Here is a 16,084-nt window from a genome sequence, read left to right as displayed (position 1 = left end):
AACAGAAGTGTCTAGTGCATCTGGTCCCAAGTGACTTATCTACTTTCAGCCTTATCAGCTTTCCAAGCACCTCCTCTTTAGTAATATCAATGATACTCACTTCTACCCCCTGAAACTCTCACATTTCTACAGTGTCTTCCACAGTGAAGACTGACGCAGAATACTTATTACTTTTACTTTGCCCATTACTATCTCTCCAGCATCATTTTGCAATGGTCCAATATCCAGCTTTGGCTCTTGTTCACTCTTTCTACATTTGGAAAAACTTTTTGTATCCTTTTTGTATTCTTATATTATTAGCTAGCTTAGCTTCATATTTCATTTTTTTTCTGTTCATGGATTTTTAAGTTATCTCCTATTGGTTTTTAAAAGCTTCCCAATCCTCTACCTTCCAACTAATCTTTGCAATATTAAATGCCATCTCTTTTGCTTTGATGCTGTCTTTGACTTCCCTTGTCAGTCATGGTTGCCTCATTCTCCCTTTAGAATACTTCATCATCTTTGGGATGTATTTTTCCTACGCCTTCTGAATTTCCCCCAGAAACTCCAGCCATTGCTGTTATGCGATCATCCCTGCTAGTGTCCCCTTCCAATCAACTTTGGCCAGTTCTTCTCTTATGCTTCTATAATTCCCTTTACTCCACTGTAATATTGATACATCCAATATTAGCTTCTCCTTCTCAAACTGCAGGATGAATTCTATCATATTTTGATCACTGGCTCCTGCGGGTTCTTTTACCTTAAGCTTCCTAATCAAATTTAGTTCATTACATAACACCCAATGCAGACTTGCTGTTCCTGTAGTGGGCTCAACCACAGGCTGCTCTAGAAAGCTATGATAGGTAGAATGCCAGAACGATTCACACCCTGTCAACTTCACATCAATTATAAGTAAATGCTTTGAGAGGTTGGTTAAAGACTACATCTGAAATATGCTACCACCCACACTGGACCTGCTAGAATTCGCCTACCTACAGAATCGGTCTACCAAAGATGCCATAGCCACAGCATTACACACCATCCTCACTCACATGGAGAAGAGGGATGCATATGTTAGAATGTTATTCCTGGACTACAGTTCAGTATTCAAAACTATAATTCCCTCCAGACTTGATTGGAAGTTCAGAGACCTTGGCCTGCACCCCGCCTTGTTTAGCTGGATCCTCAACTTCCTATTGGATTGCTGACAGGTGGTAAGGATGGGCTCTCTCACCTCTGCTCCTATGACCTTCAACACAGGTTACCCACATGGTGGTGTCATGAGTCCCCCCTCTACTCCCTTTAGACACATGACTGTGCTGCCACACACAGCTCCAATCTACTGATCAAATTTGTAGATGGCACGACGTTGATTGCCCTTATTTCTAGCGGTAATGAGACAGCCTACAGAGGAGAGGTTGATACCCTGACACAGTGGTGCCAGGATAACAACCTCTCCTTCAACGTCCAAAAAACAAATGAGCTGATTGTGGATTACAGGAGGAATGGAGACGGGCTCACCCTGATCAACATCAATTGGACTGCAGTTGAGATGGTGAGTAGTTCCAAGTTTCTCAGTGTACTCAACACCAAAGATCTCACCTGTACTGCACATATCGGCTGTAGGACAAAAAACACAACAGCATCTTTTCCACCGCAGGCAAATGAAGAAGGTTGGCATGAGCCCCCAGACCCTTAAAAACTTCTACAGGGACACGACTGAGATAATCCTGACCTGCTGTCTCACCACGTGGTACGGGAACTGCACCAACCTTGATCACTGTGCACTGCAGAGAGTGGTACAAACAGCTCAGCACATCTGTGGATGTGAACTTTTTTTCCATTGAGGACATTTACAGCAGCATAAAAATGACCTGGGAAGATCATCGAGGATACCAGTCACCCCAACCATAAACCGTTTCAGCAGCTTCCATCTGGCAAACAGTACCGCAGCATTAAAGCCAGGCCCGACAGTCTATGGGACGGCTTCTTTAGACTTATAAGTTCACATGAAATTAATGAGGGTAGGGCAGTGGATGTGGCCTACATGGACTTTAGCAAAGCATTTGACAAGGTCCCTCATGAGAGACTCATCCAGCAAGTCATGAGGCATGGGATAAGTGGAACCTTGGCTGTTTGGATAAAAAATTGGCTTAAAGGAAGAAAGCAGAGGGTAGTTGTGGAAGGAAAGTATTCTGCCTGGAGGTCGGTGACTAGTGGAGTGCTGCAGGGATCTGTCCTGGGACCCCTGCTATTTGTGATTTTTATAAATGACCTGGATGTAGAGGCGGAAGGATGGGTGAGTAAGTTTGCGGATGACACAAAGATTGGAGGAGTTGTGGATGGAGCTGTAGGTGGTCGAAGGTTACAAGTGGATATAGACAGGCTGCAGATTTGGGCAGAAAACTGGAAGATGGAGTTCAATCTGGACAAGTGTGAGGTGTTGCATTTTGGAAGGGCAAACCAGAAGACTGAGTACAGGATTAATGGTCAGTTACTTAAGAGTGTGGATGAACAAAGGGACCTTGGGGTTCAAATCCATACATCCCTCAAGGTTGCTGCACAGGTTGATAGGATGATTAAGAAGGCCTATGGGATGCTAGATTTCATTAACAGGGGTCAATGAGTTCAAGAGTAGAGAGGTCCTGTTGCAACTCTACAAATCTGTGGTGAGACCGCACTTAGAGTATTGTGTTCATTTCTGGTCACCTCGTTATAGGAAGGATGTGGAAACTATGGAGAGGGTGCAGAGGAGATTTACCAGGATGTTGTCTGGTTTGGAGAACAAGTCATATGAAGCAAGGTTAGCAGAGCTGGGACTTTTCTCTTTGGTGCGTAGAAGAATGAGAGGGGACTTGATAGAATTCTACAAGATTATGAGAGGCATAGATAGGGTGGATAGTCAATACCTGTTTCCCAGGGCACCAATAGCAAACACCCGAAGGTATATGTACAAAATTAAGGGAGGGAAGTTTAGGGGAGACATCAGGGGTAAGTTTTTTTACCCAGAGGGTTGTGAGTGCCTGGAATGACTTGCCAGGGATGGTGGTGGAGGCTAAAACATTAGGGGTATTTAAGAGCCTCTTGGACAGGCACATGGATGAAAGAAAAATGGAGGGTTATGGGGTAGTGTGGGTTTAGTACTTTTTTTAAAGGATTACCGTAGATTCCGGACTACAGAGCGCACCTGATTATTAGCCGCAGGCTCTAATTTTAGAAATAAAATCAATTTTTTAATTGTAAAGGCCGCACCGGATTTTAGGCCGCACCGCTACTTTTAAATATACATACGTATCGGTAACACAAATTACGTTGCATATACTTTTTTACTGAACAGCACGAACAACATTCCAATATCTCCTAGCGACTGGTAAAAATATATATATTGCAGCCTACCAGGAAAAGTTATTGATCGACTTTAACTTAAAAGCAGCGTTTTCGATCGGGTCTAATCGGGTCTGACGCTTGCGCAATGCGATCGGGTCTAATCGGGTCTGACGCTTGCGCAATGCGCTCGGGTCTAATCGGGTCTGACACGCTTGCGCAATGCGATCGGGTCTAATCGGGTCTGACGCTTGCGCAATGCGCTCGGGTCTAATCGGGTCTGACGCTTGCGCATTGCGATCGGGTCTAATCGGGTCTGACGCTTGCGCAATGCGCTCGGGTCTAATCGGGTCTGACGCTTGCGCATTGCGATCGGGTCTAATCGGGTCTGACGCTTGCGCAATGCGCTCGGGTCTAATCGGGTCTGACGCTTGCGCATTGCGATCGGGTCTAATCTGGTCTGACGCGCTCGGGTCTTGCTTCGAGTATTTTCCATGTTGATGAGGGTGAGTACAAATGACTGATTTACAATAATTTAATTGTGAAAGTGCGCTTGATTTATCGTACAATTTCATTGGACCTCTGTGAACTACTCATCAATTTTATTGGTCTACTGTTACGAGGCAAAATGTTTACGAGGCGGCATGAAAAAAAAACCATGTATTAGCCGCTCTGGATTATAGGCCGCAGAGTTCAAAGCTGTTCAAAATGTGGGAAAAAAGTAGCGGCTTATAATCCGGAATCTACGGTATATGGGTTGGCACAACATGGAGGGCTGAAGGGCCTGTACTGTGCTGTAGTGTTCTATATCCATACTCTGCGACGGAGTCATTGTGACATATGTAAGATTTAAATAAATTCAAATTCAATTTATCAACCCAAATTGAAATTATTCAAATTATCATTTTGTAGGCATTCTACAAATTCCCTCTCTTGGGATCCAGCATCCACCTGATTTTCCCAATCTACCTGCATATTGAAATCCACCATGATTATTGCAACATTCCTCTTTTAAACTTGCTGATATAGAGGAGAATTTTACACTGTGAATGATTTTACATCACACATCTTAGCAAATGTTTGCAATTGAGTTAGAATAATGCACACAAATGCTGGAGGAGCAGAGCAGGTCAGGCTGCTTCAGGGCCAATGAAGGTTCTTGTCTGTTTATTCGAGGGTTTATCCCCCTCCATAGATGTTGCCTGACTTGCTGAGTTCCTCAAGAATTTTCTGTGTGTTGCACAGGATTTCCAACATCTGCAGCATCTTTTGTGTTTGTAATTGATTTAGAAACACTTGTTTAAAAATGGCTTAAAAAGAGCAAAATTAGAGTACATGGGTAAATGTGACATATATCTCCAAAAAAAGATTTATTTTTTAACATAATTTGAGATTAACTTGGTTGTCATAGATAAAGGGTGTTGTATATTTGGACTTTCAGAAGGCCTTTGACAAGGTGTCACACATGAGGCTGCTTTCCAAGTTAAGAGCCCATGGTATTACAGGAAAGTTACTGGCATGGTTGGGGCAATGGCTGATTGGTAAGAGGCAATGAGTGGGAATAAAAGACCCTTTACTGAACACAAACAAGAGAAAATCTGCAGATGCTGGAAATCCAAGCAACACACAAAATGCTGGAGGAATTCAGCAGGCCAGGCAGCATCTATGGAAAAAAGTACAGTCAATGTTTCAGGCCGAGACCCTTTGGCAAGACAGTGACGAGGATCCTTTTCTGGTTGGCTGTCAGTGACAAGTGGTGTTCCTCTGGAGTTGGTGTTGGGACCACTTCTTTTTATGCTGTATAACAATGATTTAGATGATGGAATAGATGGCTTTCTTGCCAAGTTTGTAGATGATATGAAGATTGCTAGGATGCAGAAGGACTTAGACAAATTAGGAGATAGGCAAGAGAGTGGAAAATGAAATACAATGTTGGAAAATGCATGATCATGCACTTTGGTAGTAGAAATAAATGTGCAGACTATTTCCTAAATGGAGAGAAAATCCAAAAATCTGAGATGCAAAGAGACTTTGGAGTCCATGTGCAGAACATCCTAAAGGTTAACATGCTGGTAGAGTTGGTGGTGAAGAAGGCAAATGCAATGTTATCATTCATTCATTTCAAGAGGTCTAGAAGACAAGAATAGGGATGTGATGCTGTGGCTTTATAAGGCCTCACCTTGAGTATCATGAACAGTTTCGGGCTCCTCATCTACAAAGAGACGTGCTGGCATTGGAGACGGTTCAGAGGAGGTCCACAAGTATGAATCCAGGAATGAAAGGGTTATCATATGAGGAACATTTGATAGCTTTGGGTCCGTACTCGCTGCAATTTGGAAGGATGAGGGAGGGATCTCATTGAAACCTTTCAAATGTTGAAAGGCCTAGAAAGAGTAGATGTGGAAAGGATGCTTCCCATGGTGGGGGCAGTCTAGGACAAGAGGGCACAACCTCAGAATAGAGGGGCATACATTTACAACAGAGATGCTGAGAAATTTCTTTAGCCAGAGGATGGTGAATTTGTGGAATTTGTTACCAAGGGTAGTTGTGGAGGCCAAGGTCGTTGACTGTATTTAAGACAGAGCTTGACAGGTTCTTGATTTTATTTGCAGCATCAAATAGTACAGGGAGAAGGCTGAGCAGGGGAAAAAAGGATCAGCCATGATTTAATGGTGGAGTAGACTCAATGGGCCAGACAGCCTAATTCTACTCCTAAGCCTTATGGTCTTCTTATAAGTTAAGTGGTATACATTTGATCCAAAATTAATTTGCATTTCTGGAGCACCATTTGAGCAGCAGGAAATTTATTAGGACCTCTCTGGAGCATCATCAAACAACATTCCTTTGACAATGAATTTATTGTTTGAGGAAGCTGTTGCTTCTACACCTGCTTCTTCCGCACCGATACTTGAGACAAACTTGTTCACTGAGCTACGTAAAAGTTCTTTGACAGCAGCTCCCAAGCCTGTGATCCTTCCACTAGAAAGGAACAGGGCTTGGGAACATCATCAGCTGAAAATGGTTATCCATGCTCCTCACTTTCCTGACCTGAAATTACAGTCATTCATTCATCATTATTGGGATGAAAAGCCTGGAAATTCCTCTGTTATGTCACTTTGGCAATTTCTTTACCACATTTACTGCAGCTGCAGTGGCTCAGGATAACTCAGCACCACTTTCTAGCATCTTAGTAACATAACTGAATAATATTTTTTAAAAATCAATAACTGTAAATACTGGAAATCAGAACCATACAATGGACATATTTAGTAGATCAGACAAGATTTACTGAGCGAAAAATGAAGTTAACACCAGGTTCATGATCTTTCCTCTTTTATGATGTCAAGGCATCTTCGTCCTTTACAGAAGCAAGAGGTTCATGAAACATTCAGAGATAATATGACCTATGGCGTTTCAATCACTTCCAAATAGAAACTCTCCGCTGTGCTATTTATCATTAATTTCTTTCACTGCACAGCCTGTATATCTTGTTAATGTTGGTTCAGAACCTTGCCACCCACTCCTCCCTTTTTCTTTCTTCCACCTTTCCTTTTTTTCCCCCCTTCCTCATATGGGCCTTCTTGCTTCAAGCTATTTTTAGCTTCTGGTGGGTGAACGGGTAATCAAAATGGCTGCTCCTCATGGTGAGTACATTGATGTTGATCTCAAAACGATGACTTCAAGTCCTATGTCAATTCTATCAGAGAGATAGATCAATTGAAAGATGATGTTAGGGCAATTGGTGATGAGATCGAACTTGCTGCTATGCATGCTAAGTGTTGCTTGGCTTGTTTGAGATTTTTTGGTACTTTCCTTGGGCCATAGAGCAGCAGTTGTGGCAAGAAATTATTAACATAATGTGATTCTCAGTGATATTTCACATTGCTTTAATAATACAATTGAGTCTTGACTTGGAACAAAGAAAGGATGGAAGTCTTTCTTTGCAACTGTGATTACAGAAGAAAAGTGTCCATTTGGTTTTAATCAATAAATATTAAGCCATTGCCTACTGCACTCTCATGGGTCAATCTTGCAGGATTTAGAATTCAGGTGAAACTTTTTTCAGACTTTATAGCAGATTTGAGGCAAATTGTTGAACATCTTTCAGACAGTACAGGTTTGGAAAAGTTGCTGCAGATTCACCATATTAGAATTTGAAACACTTTTTAATATTGGTGAGTCAATCTGTTAGCAAGTTGGGGCTGAGCCTTGCTGTATCTCCTGGAAAAGGAAACAACATCCTAAAGGGAAGATATTATAAGTGCAAACACCAAAAGCAATGTCTTTGCCATGCTGCTGATTACTGATTCTTCTTCTTTGGTTGTACATTGGAATCCGATGATGATCTCCACTCCTTTAACGGTGAGATCTTTGATGACTATACAGTCCTATCCTGGACCCACAAGCTCTATTGTAGGTGGGATATGTATATGTGGTGGTACTGGTGGTAGTGATAGCAACCATGGCTCAATTTCTCCTGGCTCTCTTCTGCTGTCTTCTGGTTGTTCTTTCCATCTCCAGAATATGAGCCCCATCCCTACACAGCTGTTGCCAAGTGTTACGGTCAGCAGCAACATCCTCCAGGTCCTCAGGTCTGATCTTGCACTTCCTTAAAGCATTCTTCATCTGATCCTTATAGTGCTTCTTTGGCCCTCCAGTTGAGCGTCGACCATGATGTATCTGGCCGTATAACACTCTTTTGGGGTAGCCGGCATGGGGGCATCCTTATCACGTGCCCCAACCAGTGCAGCTGACGCTGGGTGATCATGGCCTCAATACTTCTGCAGTTGGTCTTTACAAGTATTTCAGTGTGAGGCACCCGCTCATGCCAAGTAATCCCCAGCACGTGCTGAAGGCAGCTTATGTGGAGGCGCTCCAAGGACTTGATGTGACAGCTGTAGGTCACCCAAGCTTCACAGCTATAAAGGAGGGTGGTGACTCAGACCGCATGGTATACGGCAACCTTTGTGGAGGGACGAAGGCTCTTGTCCTGAAAGAGTCTACGCCAAAGTCTCCCAAATGCAGCTGATGCCTGTTTAATGTGGCTCTGGGTGTCGTTGTCAATGTCGCTATCACATTACAGCTCAGCTTTCAGCACCATTGTCACCTCAGTCCTAATCAACAAACTTCAAAACCTGGGACTCTGTATCTTCCTCTGCCGCTGTTTCCTTGATCTCTTCATTGGGAAATATCTTCCAAAGGCAGTGCCTGAAGAATGAGGCATCCATCGTTAAGGATCCTCATCATCCAGGACATGCTCCCTTTTTATTACTACCATCAGGCAGGAAGTGTAGGAGCCTGAAGATGTACACTCTATGTTTTAAGTACAGCTTCATCCCCTTCACCATCAGATTTCTAAATAGTCCATGAAAACTAACTCCACATTCCTTCTTTGCGCTATTTATTTATTTGTTAATTTTTTAAATTATAGTTTATAGTAGCTTTCATGCCTTGCACTGTACTGCTGCTACAAAATAACAAATTTCATGACATAGTTCAGTGATAATAAACCTGATTCTGATTCGGTATCTGATTTAAGAGATTCCAGAACAAAATCAAATTACTAAGCAGTGTGATGCGGCTGGAGAATTGAATAAAGGGTATGAGTTGCACAATCTAGGTGATGGTCAACTGAGAGACTGAGCCTTGGAACATTTTTTGAGGATCAAGATCATGTCAGGCGGGCAAAAGAAGTGGCAGACGGCGGTAGTGTCTCAACACGCTGATCATATGTGGTTGTTTTGGAAGGGTATTTTCCACATCAGACGAACATGAACCATCCCCAAAGGAACCTGAGAAGGCGTGTCTTATTGAAGCAGAGATAGTGACACTGGAGACTGAGGTAATAACTTCCTACTGTATGAACACCACAGCTCAGCAACAAACTATTGGAGAACTGCAAATAATTAAAAACAGATTGAGAAGGATAGTTTCAGAGATATTGTGCCATGAAGTTCAGGGAGACAAAATAATTATTTGAACGCCCTGCTTCCTTTTGCTTTCCCTTATTAAAGAAGGAATATGTATAATGTGTCTTAGGTATCTGCACGCAATAACATCTTTCAATTCAGTCACCATTTAAAAGCCACTTAATGTGACTTATTGCTAGCTAATGTTGCAGTAGTGTTTGGGGCAAGATTTCCAGGGGAGTTCGGGGGAAGAGAGTAGTTTTCATCATCTTCACTTCCTCATAAAACTGCTCTTTAATATTCTGTTTAACTTTCATCCCAGCTCTGGTCAGTGTCATAGCCTCAAGCCGCACCTGTTCATTTATTCAATTCCCCATGTCAGGTCTCTATCCTTCTAGTACCATCAGGGTGGCTTTTGACTGTCAGATTAACACCAGCAGTTGCACCACTCTGTTGCACTGTTGTCTTTGAACTCTGACATTTTAATCCCACTTATCACACTTCTGTTTATTTTCTCCCAGGTTCCTTCCTGTGGCATATAAGGTTTAATCGACACAGTCTATGGATTGGACTCTGTGGTTTATATTGTAATATATTTCTGCTTCCTGGTTACTCCCTTTTTATTGTTATTTTGTGTGATTTTGATTGTGGCGGACTGGCTCTGCGGCTTGAACTCAATGAATGATGCAGCGCTAAGTTGAACTGAGCTGAGCTAAATTGAGCATTCCTAAATTGCTGCAATGATTTTTTTTTTTGATTTGGCGTTTTGTATTCTGTGGTTTTTGCTAATTTTTTTGCCACTTGTGCAATTTGTTCTTTGTTTTTGTGTGTTGGATATATGATGTTTTCTTCAAATTGGTTCCCAGTTTTTCCTTTGTTTCATGGCTGTCTGTGAGAAGACAAATCTCAGAGTTGTATACTGCTGAAACCCCCTCATCAGGCTTGTATACAAACTCAGCTCTGACTCTTGACTCAGCGGTGAGAAGGCCAACTTTTATAAACTTATATATCTAGGGTCATTATGGTTTGGTGGGGATTCAGCCAAAGAGTAATGTCATGATGTTCTAATTAAAGAAACCTCAATTTGAGTGAATGCTGTGTAAGTAATGCCCGTACACAATTATCGGTCGGCAAGAAATAACAGAGCTTATACCACATAAAATTATAAAGAAAATATTGTTACTAATCTCAGCTTTGTCAAACAGTTAACAGGAAAAAGAAAATAAAATAAAAGGGCCCAGTACAGTTAAACCAGTTCAATGTGCATGTAACTGTTGGAGATCTTACTAGAGTATTCGGGGGTGTATCTCTTACTCACATGTTGGATCGATGGTCTGCAGGAAAGCACCCGCCACATGCCGAACTTCACTCAAAGTTCATCTTGAGCATCCTGGCTCTCTCAGCAGTACTGGCTCTTCCTCCTTGGAGCCATTCATATGCACAAAGCACTTGCAATGGGGGCCCTCCTTCCAACGGCATTCTGTAGCATCTTCCCTTCTGTCCCACTTCACAGCTCCTGCCAAAAGACCTCAAACCAGATGACTATCCTTCAGAAAACTCCTCCCCGCAGCTCTCTAGAACATTTTCTTACATCCCAAATCCTGATTGGCTGACTCACGTTCCTAAATTGGACAACAAGTGTCCTTATCTTCGCCAAAGCCAAAACACACTTTCCAGATGGCACACTGCTTTTACCCAAAACTGCTAATATAAGCTACCTCACAGCATAGTAGTAGAGATCTTAGCCAGGGCATTACACACTTCCCCACCAAAATAGTCATGTCCTCATCACTTTGTAACTTATTAATCCATTATTAATAACAGTATTCAAATGCATTTCATGATTTCAGGACCTCCAATCCATTTGTAAATGGATGTAACATATCTCACTATGGGAATGGAAGCAACGCTCTGTCTCCCCGGCTTATCTGCCAGTTTATCGGGAGTTTCCTGAATCTCTGAGAGCTTTTTATCTCATTGGCAGCTTCTTCAACCTCAGATACTTAGCTACCTTTCCAGCCAGCAGCTCTCTGCCCCATGACTGACCTTAGCTTCCTTCAGTTTAAGCAGGTGCTGCCGAACGTCTTCAACCTCCGCTGGTGCTAACCAGTGAGACTTCTCTTGGAACAATGTGTTCTCTTTCACTCTAATAGTGTGGCAAGTACTTTTGGAGCAACCTACATCAAACTCGTTGGTAGAAAAGACACCTTCGCCTTTCAACAGCTTCTCAGTGAATCGCCAAAGTCAACGTCAGCTTCCTCGACCTAGGAGGCTATTTCTCTTCCATTTTCCCTGGAAGACTAAACACTAGCTTAAACATGGGCTTAAACACACAAACTGCTTAATCAACTTTAAAACAGCAGTTACACAGCATCTGAAATCCCTGGACCATGGTCCTCCCCACAATTGTAACCCTCTCACCAGGTTCGTGTGCAAACTCAGGTTGTTAACAGTCACATGACTCAGCGGTGAGCAGGTCACCTTTCAAAAACAATACATGTCTCAGGTTGGAGTGATTTGGGGATTCAACCAAACTGGAATATTGTGATGTGCCAATAAAAAACACCCCAATTTGAGTAAATAGTTCCCATAGACAATTATCAGCTGGCAAAAAAATAACAGATTGTACACTGCATAAAATTATAAAGGAAGTATATTTACTGCATTATTTCAGCATTATCAAACAGTTAACAGGATAAAGTAAAGAAAAGGACCCATTACTGTTAAACCAGTCCGATGTGCACGTAACTATTGAAGCTCAAACTGGATTACTTGGGGGTGTATCTTTTATTCATACATGGATCTTATTGAAACGTATAAAATTCTAAAGGGATTGGACAGGCTAGATGCAGGAAGATTGTTTCCGATGTTGGGGAAGTCCAGAACGAGGGGTCACAGTTTAAGGATAAAGGGGAAGCCTTTTAGGACCGAGATGAGGAAAAACTTCTTCACACAGAGAGTGGTGAATCTGTGGAATTCTCTGCCACAGGAAACAGTTGAGGCTGGTTCATTGGCTATATTTAAGAGGAAGTTAGATATGGCCCTTGTGGCTAAAGGGATCAGGGGGTATGGAGAGAAAGCAGGTACAGGGTTCTGCGTTGGATGATCAGCCATGATCATACTGAATGGTGGTGCAGGCTCGAAGGGCCAAATGGCCTACTTCTACACCTGTGTTTCTATGAAAGCACCCACCACATTCTATACTTGCCTCAACGTCTATCTCAAACACCCTGGCTCTCAGAAGTATTGGCTTTCAACTTTGTCTCTATTTTGCCCCTCTTGCTCCATGGATTACTTCTTAGAGAAGGTTCCTTTAGGATGGCACTGTGTTCCTCAATGACAACTGGATTCCCTTCAGAAGGAAGACTTCACCTCAGAGATTATCGAACTACCTGCCCCTCAACCATTCCTTCCACTGGCTGTGAAGTCTCTAGTTCCCATAATGACCTCATTTACCACCCTAGGATCCATGGAACTGCAGTGGAAGCAAATCATCCTCGATCTTGAGAAACATTTAAGAAGGATGAGGCAAATGGTTCAAAATATTTGCCATCTACTATTTCTGTCCATGGAAAACATTTTTTTCTTTTAAGACCATTATCACTTTCACGATTACTTTATGTAATGAATGCTGGGCCCTGTGCAACAAATTAGAGGACAGAAGTTGACTGGCCAAGTAGTTAAAAAACAGTAACCATAAGGCTGTTGGCTGTAGGTTTTTTCATAAATAAAGTATCTTTGTTTTGAAATCTGGCACCCCAGCTCTTGAGGCTTGGCTAACTACTCAGCACAACTTTGATTAAACAACCAACAGACTCACTTTCAAGGAATCTACAACTCATATTCTCAGTATTATATACACAGAATAATTTTATATATTAATATATTATATATAATATAATATACAAATATATATATCAATATAATTGCACAATTTGATTTCTTGTACATGTGATTATTTTTCAGTCTTTATGTATAGTTTTTCATAAATTTAACAGTTTTTAAAATTTCCTATAAGTGCTTGCAAGGAAATGAATCTCAAATCTAGTAAGATTTGCTGATGACACAAAATTAGGGGGACAGGCTGATAACAATCAGGCAGCACAATCTAGCACTTAGATCTAAACAAAACACAGATGTGGGTAGATAAATGGCAGGAGAAATTTAATGGATATGTTGTCATATCCATACTTTTTCCTTGACTTTGACACTATGCAGAGACTTACCGATTGAATACAGGAAATAATCAAACACAAAGTAACTAACTAAATAAACTGCTGTGCCATGAATGAACATGTCAAGGCTGGGACTTTGCAGGAACACATTGATCATGGACATGGGTGGATTTGTGTTGAGAGTCCAGAAGTCGAGCAGCTGTTCTTTCTTCTCTGCCTCTCAGTGCTAAAAGGATTTTTAAAGCTGCAAGTGGAGGAGGGCAAAGAGAGCCTAGAATGGGCTGCTGGGAAGAAAGTTCACACGTGACTTGCAGTAAAATGAGTAACATGAATGTTTCATAATGTCACCCGCAGATAGATATGTATGGTCCTGTAACATGAAAAGGAAGAGAAACAGATGTCATGACAAACATTCAGCTGGCATCTGTCTTCCTAGTTCTTTGTCTCTGGCTACCAATTCTCTGTACATCTGGAAGAAACCCTCCTCTAAAGAAAAAGTTTGTGGTTGGGAAGTGGCAACACCTGTACCTAATTTTGATTGTGTTACTAGTTCCCTCTTCCTCCAAGAAGAAATAAAAAGTAGGTGTTCAAATCTTGTAAAAGGCAACAGTTTCTGTCCACCCACATCCTTCCACTCTAAAGCAGCTCCTATTAGAAGGGGGAGAACTGCTTGATGTCCAAGTAAAACATTCAAAGTTGTCAAACCTCAAGGCTGGATCAGCTGAACAGGAACATGCTTTATATCCATTGATGATGAAGAGTTAGATTTCTTTGATTCCATAGAATAGACAAAAAAAGAATAGCAGGGCTATAATTTGGGCTAAGCACGAATCAGCTGTCAACTACAGCTTCACCTTCACCATCTTGATCACTCCTAGTACTCAATGTAACTGGCAACTTTATCTCTTACTGATTCATGACAGTGAAAGTATTCTGCAGGTTTCTTAAAAAATACGTTGCTGCATCACTCTAAGTGATTTGCCAATTCCCACTTAAGTAATGATGAAAGATCAGAGCTTTTTCAGTGTTTCTTTGTGTCATACCTTGAAAGATCTTTTATCAATTTACGACAGATGAAATTGTGTAACCCAGCAACAAGTATCAGTGAACAATTGGTACAGTAACCATGGAACACAGACAATTAAAACCTCCAAATTATTTAAAAAAAAACATAGATAAGAATAACAAAATTTCCCAGATATCTGAGGTTCTGTATTTTATCTTTCTATTGCAATAATAAATGGATGATAATTCAGAGCTGTCAGATTTTTGTGGTTTATTTCTTGGCTGAGAGACAGCAGCTCTAAAAGCCACAGCTCAGATCTGTGATACCTCTAAGAGATTTGATGAAAAGCAAGCATATCTATGATGCTATTGTTTTTTATTCTTTATTGGGTATTTAGTAATACCTTGCCTTTGCTTTCAGAGTTTGATACTTTAAACTCTGTTCTAGTATGTGAGCACCAAAACCAGACATGTCTCTTAAATTTTCCGAATGCATCTGCCTCTAACATCACCCCTGGCAAGATGTTTCAGGAGACTACCAACCTCTGCCCTCTGACATCACCCCGAAACTTTTCTCCAATCACGTTAAATGAATGTCCTCCGGTATTAGCCTCTGCCACCTTGTGACAAAAGGTCCTGGTTTTCCACACTACGCATTTTGTCATCTTATACACCTTTATCAATGTGTAAGTGTAGAGAAAAATAAAGTTGTTTTAAGTGACTTGGAGATCTTAGAAAGTGAGGCTCTGCTTCAGCTGAAAAGGGTGAAAGTTAATAAATCTCTAGGGACAGACAACATATATCCAAGGGTACTTAAAGAGGTATCTGATCATATAGACAAACATGTATTATTGAGGGCTGGTGAAATCTCTACAGACTGGAAATGGGCTAATGTTTATAAGAAGGTATATAAGAAGGGTGACGCACTGACGCTGGTAACCATAGACCAGTAAGCTCAATGTGTATTGTAGGTAAGATAATGGAAACAATAATAAAGAATGAGATGGAAAAGTAGCTAATAAGAACAGATATGTTAGCAGAAAGCCAGCATGGGTTCAGATAGGGGAAATCATGTTTTACTAATATGCCAGAATTCTATGAAGAGGCAACTAAAATTATTGATAGCAATAGAGTGGTTGATGTAATTTACTTTGACTTTCAGAAGGCTTTTGACAAGGTACCCCACGAGAGGTTAATAATCAAATTACAGGAGGTAGGGGTTCAGGGTGAGGGGTGTGAATGAGTGCAGAATTGGCTCAAAAACAGAAAACACCGAGTTACGGTGAGAGGATCATTTTCACACCTAGAAGATGTTAAAAGTGGGGTTCCACAGGGGTCAATTTTAGTGTTTCTCCTGCTTTTAATTTACGTTAATGATTTGGAGAAGTACATCACAAATAAACTAGTAAGATTTGCAGATGACACAAAATTAGGGGGACAGGCTGATAACAATCAGGCAGCAGAATCTAACATTTAGATCTAAACAAAACACAGATGTGGGTAGATAAATGGCAGAAGAAATTTAATGTAAGTAACTGTAAAGTATTACATATAGGAAGTAGAAATATCAGATATAAATATACAATCAAAGGGTCTTGAGTTAGAAAGCGCACTGTATGAGAAGGATTTGTGTGTCCTGGTAGACACATCACCATCAATATCTAGACAATGCACAGAAGCGATTAGGAAAGC

Source organism: Hemitrygon akajei, chromosome 3, assembly GCF_048418815.1.
Source record: "Hemitrygon akajei chromosome 3, sHemAka1.3, whole genome shotgun sequence".
NCBI classification, from domain to species: Eukaryota; Metazoa; Chordata; class Chondrichthyes; order Myliobatiformes; family Dasyatidae; genus Hemitrygon; species Hemitrygon akajei.
The sequence above is the reverse complement of the archived record's forward strand: the minus strand, read 5'-3'. Positions refer to the sequence as shown.